Source organism: Chionomys nivalis, chromosome 4 (assembly GCF_950005125.1).
Source record: "Chionomys nivalis chromosome 4, mChiNiv1.1, whole genome shotgun sequence".
Taxonomy (NCBI): domain Eukaryota; kingdom Metazoa; phylum Chordata; class Mammalia; order Rodentia; family Cricetidae; genus Chionomys; species Chionomys nivalis.
This window is the reverse complement of record NC_080089.1, coordinates 85,802,853-85,817,168: the sequence shown is the minus strand read 5'-3', so window position 1 is coordinate 85,817,168 and position 14,316 is coordinate 85,802,853.

Sequence of the window (14,316 nt, the reverse complement as noted above, 5' to 3'; positions counted from 1 at the left end):
AAGTACAATTGGGAAGGATATCAAGGGATAGAAATTTTTACATTTAGCTAAGCTGAAGGGTTGCCATCAACAGGTAACCCAACTGATGGTAGCACTTGAGTGGCTGTAATAATGTAAACACCAGAGGCAGATTTAACTTAACTTCATTATCAGTAACTCAGCTCTTTCCTTCGGAGGGAGGACGGAGGGTGTGTGAGTGGGGGAGAGCGCAGGAAGAGCAGGAATTAATGGTTCCTCTTCCACACTAAATGTCAATTAAAAATCAAACATATGAAACACATGTTTTATATGATATACGCTTTTATTGTCAGTCTTATAGCCTTAATTATGTTGCCATTAAGTGTTTGGCCTCATCTGGACCTGCCTTTTATTAATCGCTGGATTGGAGCATTTGTACAATCATTTATGTTTAATTAATCAAAACTCTGTCGTGCTTACTTCTCTTTTGGAGTTCAATTATTTAAACAAACTGAGCCTTCACAGAATCTTTATGTTTAATTGAGAATATTGACAGTGCACTTTTGGCTTCCTGCTAAAGTCTTTAGCAGGCAGTCATACTTTTTCCTATGGGCAGCTGTTCATAGCATTTCCTCAGACATGCTGTGGTGATTTATATTCACTCATCGCACTAATGAAATACATGTTAAAAGATTAATTAAAATGCTTATTTTTAAAATGACCAGAGGGCAATTACTTTAGCAGTTAGAACTGTCCTAAGTGGTTCTCACTAAAAGCAGGGGGACCTTTTTTTGTGTGTGTAATGTGGTATTAATCTCATTGTCTCCAAAAATAGCAAGACCTTTTTTTTTATTGGCTTAATTTATAATCTGTAGACAGCATTAGAGTGGCAATCATAGAACTATATTTTGGAGGGTGTAGAAAATTAGGAAAAGCAATCATTATTACTATCACTAAATAAATGAATTTGCCAAAGCTATTTTTCCCTTATATAAACACGGCATATGCTCGGATTCAGCAATTATTTGTTTGCACATCAACCTCTGACATGAACGCTCTCCCATCTCTGTCACAGTGCTTCATTTTCTCCTAAGAACACCGTGTACGTTTTAATATTATCTCTGTTAAAGGAAATAGAAACTCGAAGAGGTTATGTATCTTGGCCAAAACACTCAGCTTTAAACGTTTGGGAAACAGGCACTGTGTTCTGTTCTCATGCTGCTCCCATCACAGGTGAGTGCAGAAGGCTTCACTGGTGAGCAGAAGGGGCCGTACCTTTTCCGCTCTACCTACGCTTCCTGTAGGATGCCACCTCTTTCTTATCCCTAAATGATCCAGTTGTTTTTCAGCTTTGAGGCTCTGAAGCAATGGTCCTCTAAGCCTGGACCAGCAAAAATAGAATTCCTAGGAACTTATTGCCTTTTAGCTATCTTGGAACTTTTGGATCAGAATGAGGACTAGTGGGTATGCCTAACAGGTAATTTTAAAGTTTGGGGTTCTCCCTACAGTTACCTTTGGTAAAACCTTAATTCTGAAGTCCTTGGCCTGAGTCCCCATGCAGTTTGCCTCTGTGGTAGTTAACGCTTGATGATTTCACCAGGTATATCACTTCTAAAACTGCCTTTTGTTATCTTGTGGACAGATTCTTATCTGATCGCCATTTCTAAGGTACCTTCACTACTTCTTCTCTTAGTGCCTGCTATCCTAGTTAGGTTTGTATTGCTGCGATAAAGCACAGACCAAAAGCAACTAGAGAAGCAAAGAGTTTATTTCATTTTAGAGCTTGTAGTCCATTGCTAGGGAGGTCGAGGCAGGAACCTGGAGGCAGGAACTGAAGGAGAGCCCATGGAGGAAGGCTGTTTACAAACTTGTTCTTCATGGTTGACTCAACAACCCAGGAATAGGGCTGCCCACAATGGTCTTGACCTTCCATATCAATTGTTAATAAAGAAAATGCCTCACAGAGTTCCCTACAGGCCAATCTGGTGGAGAAATTTTCTCAAGTACCTTCTTGACCAGGGTCCATGAAAAATTGACAAGACAAAACAAACCAACCAACCAAACAACCAGCACAACTACTGAAACAGAATCCTTAAAATGTCTAAGTTCCCACGGCCTTGAGCATCAGGTATATATTCAACACTGGTTTCCAAATTGCTGTCTCCTTTCCAGAAAGCTCCATTAGAGAGCTGCTCTGTTGTTAACTCAACCTGTGTTTGCTACAAAAAAGCAGGCACAGTCCAGCACTGGGGGAGGGACTTCCCAGAAGCAGGAAAAGAAATTTACAGAGGCCTTTAGAGCATTAACTCTTCATGTCCAAGGGCATTAGCTGATCTTGACTTAAAAAAGTCACCATTCTTACCTAAACTGAGTGGCAGGCAAAGTGTCATCATCCACAATAAAATTACCTGGTTCTTCCCTTTTCCTTTCTGTCTTTTCCTTGGGGACTGGAGCAGTCCTCAAGCTTTTATACTTCTTTAAATATCTGAGCCACCCATTCCTTGTGGACAATGCAGTGGGCCCTGGTCTCATGAATACAGTGACAGGCTGCAGTTATATACTATAACTATACCAAAGAAATACACTCCTACCCATTTCTCCATTCCTTTTCTATCAAATACATCTTCCATAGTGTTTTCTGATTCATTTCCTTCAGATGTGAGATCTTGTCTCATCTTTACCCAGTTTAAGATCCCTCTGATAAACAACTGGAATGAACGCTTGAATGGTTCCCAATTGCTCACAGAAAACAGACTCTTACACACACTTGAAGTCCTAAATGCAGCTTTAAATTTAACTTCCCTCATCACAGCCTCGTTGGACTCCTTGCTGTGCCCCTGTATGTCAAGCTCTTTCTGCTTTGCTGTCCTGATCTGTGTCTGGGCGAGGGACTTCATCAATGCTTCTCCATGCTGAGCTTTCCTATATCTGGGCTCAGTTTTGATGTCCCCCTGTATGTCAAGCTCTTTCTGCTTTGCTGTCCTGATCTGTGTCTGGACGAAGGGACTTCATCAATGCTTCTCCATGCTGAGCTGTCCCATATCTGGGCTCAGTTTTGATGTCCCCTTTCTTGAAAGTCTTTTCTAATGCTGCTCCAGTTCCCACACAAGCAACAGGTTTCTCCTTGAGGCTTCTAGACTGTTGTGTTGATTTGAGTAACAAGGGCCTTTGGATTTTACACACCTTGAGAGAAAGGATTGCATCAACTCATCTAGAGAGGCCTGGAAACTCACCCTGTGCTTTGCACATTAACAGGTGGTTAATAAACCAACTGGACTCTGATATAATCAGTTTGGTTACTAGACTGCAGCTCTCTGGAGGCAGAGAACATTAAAAGGAGAGCAGTTTGACATTCTAGACAGGTACATTGTGAAGCTGATGTGGAGAACAGAACCACAAGCACTATCCTCCCAAGCACACAGCAGGGGTGATTCCAGTGAAGTCTGGAGGAGAAAACCGATTCTAACAAAATGACTGCTTTTACCTGTACTTATAGTGCCAAATAACATACCAGAAAGATCACAGGACCACTAGCTCCACCTAAATGTTGTTTCCTGTTGGAGTCTTTCCTTGTGTTGCAGAGAGGGACCATAGCCGCTTGTGCCTGGATGAAAGTGTGGTGAAGGAACACGGGGAAAGTAGAGAGAAGACAAGGGAGGATGGTGTGCAAAAGCAGCGCTGTCCGCCTTGACCTTTTCTGAGCACTTGGCCATCTCAAAGCTTTCAAGTGTACATTTCTTTCTGTGCTCAGCATCAGTTAACACATTCTCAGGGCCCACTTTATTCTCCCCCCTCCCTCTTTTAAATTAAAGAAATTGAGGCTCTCTCTCTCTCTCTCTCTCTCTCTCTCTCTCTCTCTATATATATATATATATATATATATATATATATATATATATATATATATTTCCTGTAAGTCATAGAAGCAGGGAGGAAAAGAATGGACTCCAGAAACCACTGCTCAGCTTGGACTCAGCTTGGCCCTGACTCCTGCATGTTTTTTTTTTTTTTTTGACGTATTCACCTAAAAGAACATTGACGAAATAGAATAGTTTCACCAACATTTCCTTTAGGTAATGAGTTTGCTTCTAGCCATGACTTCTCTGCTCTACTCATATAGTTAAATGGCCTTTAAACTTTTTTCCATACAGCTCATTCGACTCTAAAGTCTTAAAGGCAGGTCTTCTTCATGCTCCACACAGTTATAATATAATATAGGTACTCACCAGGCCCCCATTTCATTCTCCCTTTGGCTAGGAGTTTCCTTTGGGTACTGTGAATACAGCCAGTGATCATCCGCCAGTCACACCAATCACACAGCTCTGGCTGAACTTAGACCCCCACACACGTTCAAGAAAGAGACCAATGTCAGAGTATTTAAACAATAAATGCAATTGTTCTAAGAAGAGGCAACATAGGACTCCTTCTAATCTCTTTGCCTCACCACAGACAGCTCGCAAGGCTCCTCGTCTGCGCTAGATGTGGCTGACGTCCTCGTGTTTTCTGCTGTACTTATCATCTGGAAAATTTGACTGCGGTCGAATATGTGCTAAATGATACGCCAATACACTCTTCAGCCAAAAGGTAAAACTCAAGACTGTGTTGGGAAAACCTTCACAAGAAGACTGCAACCACTTTACATGTGTAAAACTCCTTCCATCGGGGAGCGGGGACCCTGAAACTTCCACCAAAGCACATGAAAATAACATCAGTGGTCTGTTTCCCGCCTCGTAAATGAACCAGACCTAGGCAGAGACATTCAGGCAATGTCAGCTCTTGTCAAGCCAAGACAAGGTTTGGCATCTGTTAAACAGTTAAAGATACAGATAAAATGGTGACCAAGATGGAGGAGGGAAGGGAAGTGTGGAAGACATGTATAAAGTCTGAGAGTAACAGGTCAGGGCTGACTGAGTCCTGGATTTGGAAATATCACTAAAGCATATTGGCTAAACCTTCCCAAGTACTACATCACTGCTAACACACTCATAGTAAAAGGACTGTGGAAGTCTGTAACAGAAAGCCTTGGGGCTTTGAACACTGATGAGGTCATTCCTAGTCTAGGTGGGTATCCTTGGGTGCCTCCCACCCTCACCTTCTTCCAGGAAGCTTGTTTTGATTCTATGGAGTGTAATTTGCCCTGACCTCTAAGAGAACATTGTCCTTGAAATTGCCCATAAAAGCAGACTTAGGATTACTCTAGGTTTGATTCCAAGTTAATCAGGAGAACCGCCTTTCTCTGTCCTGGGGGCATAGTGCCTTTGAAGTTTCCCTTCTAAGTTTATGACAAGGACAACGCAAAGCATCATCAAATTATTTTATTTTTGCCGGGCGGTGGTGGCGCACGCCTTTAATCCCAGCACTCGGGAGGCAGAGGCAGGTGGATCTCTGTGAGTTCGAGACCAGCCTGGTCTACAAGAGCTAGTTCCAGGACAGGCTCCAAAACCACAGAGAAACCCTGTCTCAAAAAAACAAAAAAAAAAATTATTTTATTTTTATTTTTCTGGGGAGAAGAAAACACATCCATTTCTCCACAGGTATGTGGGCTTTGGAGTCGACTTCTCATCAGCAGAAATTGAACAGGAGTCACAGGAATCTCTTCTGGACCAAGGTGATGGAAAAAAAATGAGCTTTTCCCATAGGTGTTCCTCTTTCTGTGAGAAATTTAGGGGTAAAGTTAGATAGCACAGGTACAGAAAGTTAGCCTCTAGGTCCTCAAGTCAAGGAAAGATGCCCCCAAAGCCACCTCACCCAATGGTACTGGTTTACTCTGCTGTCATTTGAATACACCTTACACTGGATACACCAACAACTATTGGATATACCTTAGCATTTAGTTTCATGACTTATGAATAACTTCTGAGATGCCTACTTTTCTCACATCAGCAAGACTAAACCTTCCTTGGTAAATGTACCATGAAAACAGACGAATATGCATCCAGGTGAGCTCGGGAAACCTCAGGGCCCTGAGCAAGAACAAGAACAGTTTCCATACATGGATTAATCTGGATTTCCTATAGCTACAAGGAAGTACAAAGAAAGCATCCAGCCAGTAGATGAGGGGATGTAAGTAAGGATGGCCGTAGTGCCTTAACTCGTGTCTTAATTTAACTTCCTGTTGTGATAAAATACTGTTATCGAAAACAACTTAAGAAAGAGTTTGACTTACAGGTCGAGGAGAGTCCAGTCGGTGGGGAAGGCATGGCAGTATACAGTAATTCTAGTTGGGGTAGCCAACAGGAAATGTGGCAAGGTCATAAACTCTCAATGTCCATCTCCAGAAACACACCTCTTCCAGTAAGGCTGCACCTGCTGAAGGTTCTGAACTTCCCAAACAGCATCACCACTGGGGACCATAAATACATGTGCCTGTCGTGGGTATTTCTCAGTCAAACCACCTCACTCACTGAAAGGAACTTTCATTGCTGTGTGAGTAGGGTTGGGGAAAATAGGAGATCCACAGCAAGAGGAAAAGGCCAGAAAACTGGACCTGGTGAATAGCGCCTCCATCCAACATGTAAGACTCAACCTTGTACTAGGTCCTTAGATGGGTAGTTTTTCTAATACAGTCTCAATAGCAAAGGCAACTTGGTAGCACATGCTTTAGAAATGTCAATCTTGTGAGCACTGAGCACCAGGCTGAGGATCTGGGCTGGACATAGATAGCAAGAATTGTTCCTTTCAGGGGAGTGCTAGGCACTGAGGTGGGGGCGGAGTGGGGGACACAGCTGCAGCTTAGGAGAAGCCAGGAAATGAATTTTTGTGAAAATTCACCGTGTTCTTTTCCCTTTGGGATTTTTCTAGGGAGTGGTTTCTGGTTCTGGCTGTAATCTGTTAGAAAAGAAGAATCCAGAAATACAGTGTCAGAGCGCATTTCCCTTCCACCTCCCTTCTCTTGGTAGACCTGGAGTTTAGACAAGAAAGGGTCACAAGAGCAAGCAGGATTATTTTAAATGCCCTCCTCCAGAACCTGGATAGACCTGTTACCAACTCCCAAGGCTAGGAACTCTCCCCCTTGGTGCCTCTGTCCTCTGCCACCATCAAGTCCTGCTTCCCTCCAGCAGCACCTGTGCCTGAGCTAAGAAATGGACCTGACATCTGTCCTGGATGATTCAACCCACACCTGACAAGATTTAACCAAGAAGAACTTGCATCTCTGTTGTCTACCGAGACAGCTGCCTTGCAGGACACTGCTAGCCTTTTATGCAAGTCATTGGCATTGTTTTAAAAGACAATTATTTTATTTCACTAAAAATATTTATCAAGGAGGATACATACACACACATATAGAAGAGGGAAAGTCGATTTTATTTAAGGGGGTGGCCCTAGGTAGGACCACGCTTAAGGGAATAATCCCATATCCAAGAGTGTATGGGCAGCACAAATTAGACTGGGTGGATTATTAAAATGAAAAGAAAAAGAGAACAAGAAATTGGGAGGGGTGGAGAATTGGAGGGTTGATCTCAAGGGAGTTAGCAGAGAATTGAGGGGTAAATATGACCCAAATACATTGCATGCATGTATTAAATTCTCAAAGAATTAATAACAATATTGTACTAAAATTATTTAGTTGGGATGGTGTAATTGGTGGTGACCACTTGCCTAGCATTCACAAGGCCTTAGGTTCCATACACAGCACCATGTCCAATGAACGAATGAACGAATGAATGAATGAATGAATAGCAAAGTATTGAGTGCAGTGGTGAGTTTGAGGTGACCCCAAGCTACATGAAACTGTCTCAAAAAGAAACGTGTGTGTGTGTGATATCATGAGAAGACAGTAGATTTTAAGTGTCAAAGTTAAAAACGTGCATGGGAGTTAATTCAGAAGAAAGCTTGACTACTCTCAGTTGGAAGGTGAATTTAGTATCTCAAAACATTGGCGCTACATGGTACCATTGCAATTACCTCATCTAAAGATTATTTCTGGGTATCGTGGAGCCAGTGACAAAGTCAGCAAGCTCTGACTTCCATTTGCTCATGTCAAGCCCTTGGCCATTCGTCCATCCTAATCACACCCCTTCCCCCTGCATGGAGCTACCTGAAGTGGAAACACTACCTGCTGTTCTGTATCCAGAGGATCGATGTATACACATCAGGAGGCTTCTGACCTCAAGCAGCTTAGGACCTAGCTGAAAGGAAGATGCACATATACTTCTTTAATTTACAATGGGAAATAGACTGAACTGCACTGGGTGGATAAGTAACTCATTCTGAACCTGCAAGTTTCAGCAGGAAAAGGATGGACACCCCCCCCCGCCCCCAGTGTGTGCTGAACAGATGGGAGGGAGGAAGGGAGGCAGGAAAAAAAGGAGGAGGAAAAGAAGGGAGGCAGGCAGGCAGGGAGGGAGGCAGGCAGGGAGGGAGGGACGGAAAGACACTTGAAGAGAATGCCTCCCCAGTGAGCCAACTCGTGTAGTCTTAGTGGATGATCCAGGACAGAGAACTCTTCATAAAACTCAACCCATTTCCTTGACTGAGCAGTTCAAGGTGAGAGAGAACAAGGGAAAGACAACTTTACCTTCTTGCCCGGTTTCCAATTCTTCTATTGTTAGGAGAATACTGATGATCTTGTAATGACCCTCAAAACCATAGTGACACACTCTCCTTCCCAAATACCCGGATGTATCTAGCCGCTGCAGGAACGCATTCACGGAGTAACCCATGCCACATGAAGGTAATCCTGACTACCCCACAGCCTGCCATACAGAGGCCAGGTGGGCCTGCACCCTCTGTACTGACAGGTCTCAGAGGCCACTTTGGTTGTTCCCATTTGCTCCAAAACACAAACATAGAAACACCCTTAGACTTCACAGCTGCCAGAAAGCAATCTGGGAAGTAACAGTTGAAGCACACGGAGGACAATTAAACCATCAGGGACAAGCTGGGCTTTTGAAGCTTCTTCGGTTAGGTGTGATGGTTCAGGCCTAAAATGCCATCATGGGGAAGCTCTGAAACTCTTGTGTGTTTGAGGTCAGCCTGGGTTACATGGAAGACCCTGTTAAAGGGACATTTCTTAGGTGTCAGTCTCTGGAAGGTCCTTTCTATAAAGCAAATGCCTTCATACTGTAAAGAGTATTAGGAAGAAGGGAGGGAAAGAGGAAAGAGGGAGGGGGAAGGAGTTTAGGCACTTTGCCAATGTTTGCACTTCTGTCGGAACCCTATGGAAGTCAGCACTGAATTCAAGATTCCTACGTTTCTTTAAACTGCATTCCTATAGCATGGCTGCTTTGATTTATAGACAGCAAAGTAAAACCACAACCCAGGAAGTGTTGGGTGAGACAGGGCCAGGTGATTCCCTAATGGAGCAGGACATAGGACATATCACTCCTGCTGCGGCGGCTGCTTTGGACCTCATCATCCTTGTCAACTTAGGGAATATATTATGTTTTTTACTGTGAAGACATGGTTTGATTTCTGAGGATCCTGCTTTACTTCTTACCCTTGCTGCTAGGAAGCTCAGAGGCGAATTTAAGCACCCCTTTCGTAAACTGTCTACTGTTCCACGTGCACATCAGAGCTCTTGTTTTCTTCTCATCTTGACTCTGGATTCTGATTTCAATTTTACGCAGTCTTAAGTTTTTACATAGCATTTACATGCTTGTTGTTAAGTATTCTCACAAGGCATCCCCAAACCTTAGCAGACTAAAGTAAGGCATGCATGACATTAAAAAAATAATAATTTACCTGGGCTGGGCTTTCATCTGTTGTACCCTACAGATTCTTCAGTGCTTTGAATTCTATTGCTTAAAAAAAAATCTGAAGAAAATTCAGACACCATCTGGCTGTCTTTAGAAAGACAGAGGTAGTTCAGGTCTTTGATCTGCACTGCACATGGGCTGAACGAGGGAAAGAGGACCAATCTCCCTGACACAGACAATCGCTCGCTTTATTAAACAAGTGTCTTGTATTACACACAGAGAGCATGCATTATGTGGACGCACACGGGAAAGTTAGAATGAAAAGTAGATACGGAGGGAGCGAGGGTAGGAGACTCTGGGTTTGAAACATTCCCCTTACAGCTGTTTCTAATAAAGTCCTCTAAAGGCGAGCTTATTTCCACAGCAGAGACTAATGCAACTGTAACTGCCCCGAAATGTTGTATTTATTTTTCTAAATATAAAGTATCAGAAATAACTGAGAGTCCATAACCACTGCAGGTCACCACCCTGCAGACAGGTTACTTTGCATTTTTCTTTTAGTAATGCTATCATTCAAGACCCGGGCCATTTGTCACCGTTGACCTAGTAATAAAGTTGTGAACGTGATCACAAGAAAAAAGAAGAAGAAAAAAAAGGGGGGACTAGGGGAAACAGAACCACACTAATGAGAGAAGTCAAAAAGGTCATTGGGGATTGCAAATGGAAATGATGGCCGGCGAGAGGCTCTTTCCAACTTGCTGTGTGGGGAAAAGAGAACTGGATGGGTCCTGGGAAATTCACTGGTAAGTGTCCCTAAGCTGGCTCGGGTTTGGGGAGACTGGGGTCTTAGTCTGTTCACTGGCTCAATTAGCCCTAAGGTTAACCTTTACATCAGTCTAGGAACGCTTGTTTCCATTTCTCAGGTTCCCCTCAGGTTACCTTTTTAATTTTTCACCGTCTTCCTCCATCACATGTGGAGGCTTGCGCTTCGATGCAGTTTTACAGTTTTGTAAGGAATGGGAGATTGCGAGTTTCTTTCAGTGGAAGTTGGGAACAACAGTAAAGGCCAAGTCCTTCCGTGTCTGGGCTGGTTCTCCAACTCACAGCCATCTCCAATCTGGCCAGAGAGGGCCACCTGCAGAGCTTCACTCTCAGGGGCCGTTGGATTTCCCGGGTGTTCCAAGGGGTCCACGAGATGCCCTGTACTAGACACAGGCAGAGCCTGGATCTGCAGGGAGTGGTGCCTGGCAACTCTGCTACACTGGCTCGTGACTGCACCAACAACCGTCCCCAGAGGGCGCCCTGGGCCGGCACCCTGGTTCCAGACCAGGCCTACAGCTGTAGGAGAGAGTGGGAGGGTGAAGGAGGGTTCTCTTGCGGACCCACGTACAGGGTGAGTCTTCAATTCTTCACTTCTGCCCTATGCCAGGGGGTTGGGAGGGGGTTGGAAACAGCCACCCAGCGGGATAGTTGACAGACTGTCCGCCACCCCTTCCTTTCCCCCACCAGAGTATAATGTCCCACCACCGCCCAGCTGTCCATCCAGGGTGGGATTATTATTCAGGCTGTCTGGGACTCTACTGAGTCTTGCTACAAACACTTGCCCGAATCACGAAGCTCGCTAAGGTCAGGGCACTGTCCCCTTCGTATAGCCCAGGAATGTTCCGGATTCCTTGCTTTGGGCCAGACCACCACGCCAGGTTAGCATTTGTGGCAGATAGGAGAAGCAGCACGCAGCGTGGGCTAAGGCCCTAGATCCCTGGGCCGATCCAGAACTAGCGTGAGCTGCTTCACAGAGACTCAAGTTCTCAGGTAGCGGCCACGAACCACCGCGGATGACCCTGCCAACACGCAGCCTTGGAGAATTGCCCTCACACCAGTAGTGGCAGTGTCGCCCGACCACTGGAATATTTCCTTTAGAAGTTTAATTTTGCGCTCAGTATTCTGAAACTATTTTTTTTTTTTAATTTTTAGGGTATTCTTAGTTCAAATGTGCAAAAGGTTCAACAACCCCCTTTCCGGCACTGCATTTCTTCTCTCGCTTTCCTGCGGCCACTGAGGGTGACCTAAGGAGAATCCACAGACGCACGCATGCCAGCTCGCTCCGCTCTGTCTACTGAGTTACCGTCACTTCTTAGGATAACGTGGTGGCAAACCGAAGGGACGTGGTTTCGCGGGCTCCAAGAGTTTCTGGGGATTTTGATGTGCGCTGTTAGCCGCGTGCCCTGCCCGAGGGCTAGAGAGGTACAAACTCTTGCATAACCCAGGGACAGCTTTACTGTCAACCCGCAGATAGGCGCGAGTGATAGACGCTGCTAGAGACGAAATCTTTACCCAGACGCTCACTGTGCGCCTCTTCGGAGGGGTGATCCACACGCGCGGTTCCTCGCGGCCCCACTGGCCGCCTGCTGCTCCGGCTCTCCAACAGGTGCGCTGGCCGGGGCATCGGACCACTCTAGGGTCCAGCTAGTCAAACAAACCAGGAGACGGAGGGCCCTTCCAGCTCCGGCAAAAGGGATGTGGGCTAAGTGGGAGCCTAGCTCCCAGGATGAGGCGCGTGCGCTACGGAGCGGAGGCACCAACAAGCTGCACTGGGAAAGCCCGCACCAAGCCCAAGTGCGCAGACGGCCTCCCTTGATTGTCATAAAGGGCTTGCTGGTAAAGAACGGAGACAAATCTCCCGATCAAGGGACAGGGCCAGCAAAGGGATCCGTGGAGAGAGTCCTGGCTTCAGCACTCCCCTCTCCACCTCTCCCTTTTTAGCCCATTTTGGTAGCACGTACATCACCTGGGAGAACTGTTGATGGAGAATTAGTTAGGAGTCGCTTAGGAGTGGCCAAGCGTTTCTCTTCCTACCCCACGTATCACGCCCTTCCACGGATGACTTTGAATTCTACGTCCAGTCCGACCCCCATTTGGGCCGCAGCTTCCGAGCCACGAGAGTCTGGCAGATGCACAGGGGCAAGTGGGCGCACGACGCGGACTCTGATTTATGATCCAGCGATTCGCGAGAACCCCAACGCTTTGGCTAGGTTAATTTTTGTCATTGTTCCTCATTAGGGTGAGATAGTTTGAAGTTTGGAGCGGGTTTTATTTATCACCCCGCACATTTGAAATACAGTCAGACATAAAAATAAGTGACTCTGGGACTCTGGCGCAATATTGGAACCGTCGGGGAATAATTTGGCTAACTGACTTGGACGTTTCACCTTCTAAACAGAAATGCAGCTCTCAGTCAAACTGTAAATCAGATTGTCTTCAGCAAGGGGGTTGGGGAGTGGTGGTGGCGGTGGGGGCAACTAAGACCAGAAAGAACAAAAACCGAAATGAAAGAAAATGCAGATACTGACTCAAGCAACTCCAGCTTCAGAAAGCCTGGTTGGATTTTAATTTCAGGTGTGGAACCTCATAGGAAATGTGAATTCCTAAATGTTTTGCCAGGGTGTTTTAGGATACCCAGGAAATTGAACTTTTTTTCTGCCGTTTTGTGACAATGTCAAGGACTAAATGGCCATTTTAAAGCAAGCAAACAAACAAACAAACACCACTCGATTAAGCGTACTCTGGGTCGAAACCCAGGTCCCCTTTTACAGTTGTAATTACAGATGAACATAAAGAGACAGGGATTGGCCTGGGGTCAGACTGGGGGTGTGTGTGTCATGAAAGCGACTTAAATTTTGATAAAGAGAAATTTCTCTTGCAGTTCCCTTGTTCCCAACTTGCTCTGAGTCTTGGGAAAGGGATATGATAGCCTTTTCTTCTCAGGGATTCCTCTCTCCATCTATCTGGAAGTCCGAATAATAAACGCTAGATCTCTTACCGCAAAGCCTCCGCAAAGAAGGAACTGGAAAAGAACGGAAAGTCAATCCAGGCAGCTACTCAACAACTGATCACAAAGGAAAATGCAAAATACAACCAAGCTAGACCATCTTCCCAAGAAGGGAGCATCTGTTACTATTTTGCATTATGTCTACCCCCCCACACACACACACACACAGGAAGTTTCTCTGGAGCTCCGGCCTGGACATGGGAGACCAGGACTTTTCTTTTCCACTATGGAAAAGCAAGCATGGTTTTCTTGATTTCTTGATGCTTACCTGCAGCCATAGCACCTGTAGTCACCTGCTCCACTTTTAAGGCATTTAAACAAATACATATTGATTTAAACTCATCTTTTTATACCAAAGCCATTCACATAACTTTTTTAGGAAATATTTTCAAATGGGAGTAAGAAACCTATGCCTTTTTTTTTAAAAAAAATCATACTATTAAATTTTAATTTAAAGATAACACAGAGACTTTTTTTTTTTTTTTTTTTTTTTTTGGTTTTTCGAGAAAGGGTTTCTCTGTAGCTTTGGAGCCTTTCCTGGAACTCCCTTTGTAGACCAGGCTGGCCTCGAACTTACAGAGATCCGCCTGCCTCTGCCTCCCAAGTGCTGGAATTAAAGGCATGCGCCACCACCGCCCGGCTCACAGAGACTTCTGGTAGAAAAAAAAATCACTTTAACGTAGCTTTGAACTGTGCTGAAAGATTTCCCTGGTAGTAGATGGTACTTAGTGTCTGATGATAATAGTGAATGTACAATTTAAATTATTCTTGCAATCAAAACACACTTCAAAATTTTTAAATAAAATAATTAAGATCAAAATACATTTGATAGGCAAAGGGTTGACAAGATGCTGGGGTTTTGTTTTTTTGTGGGTTTTTTTTTTGCTTCCC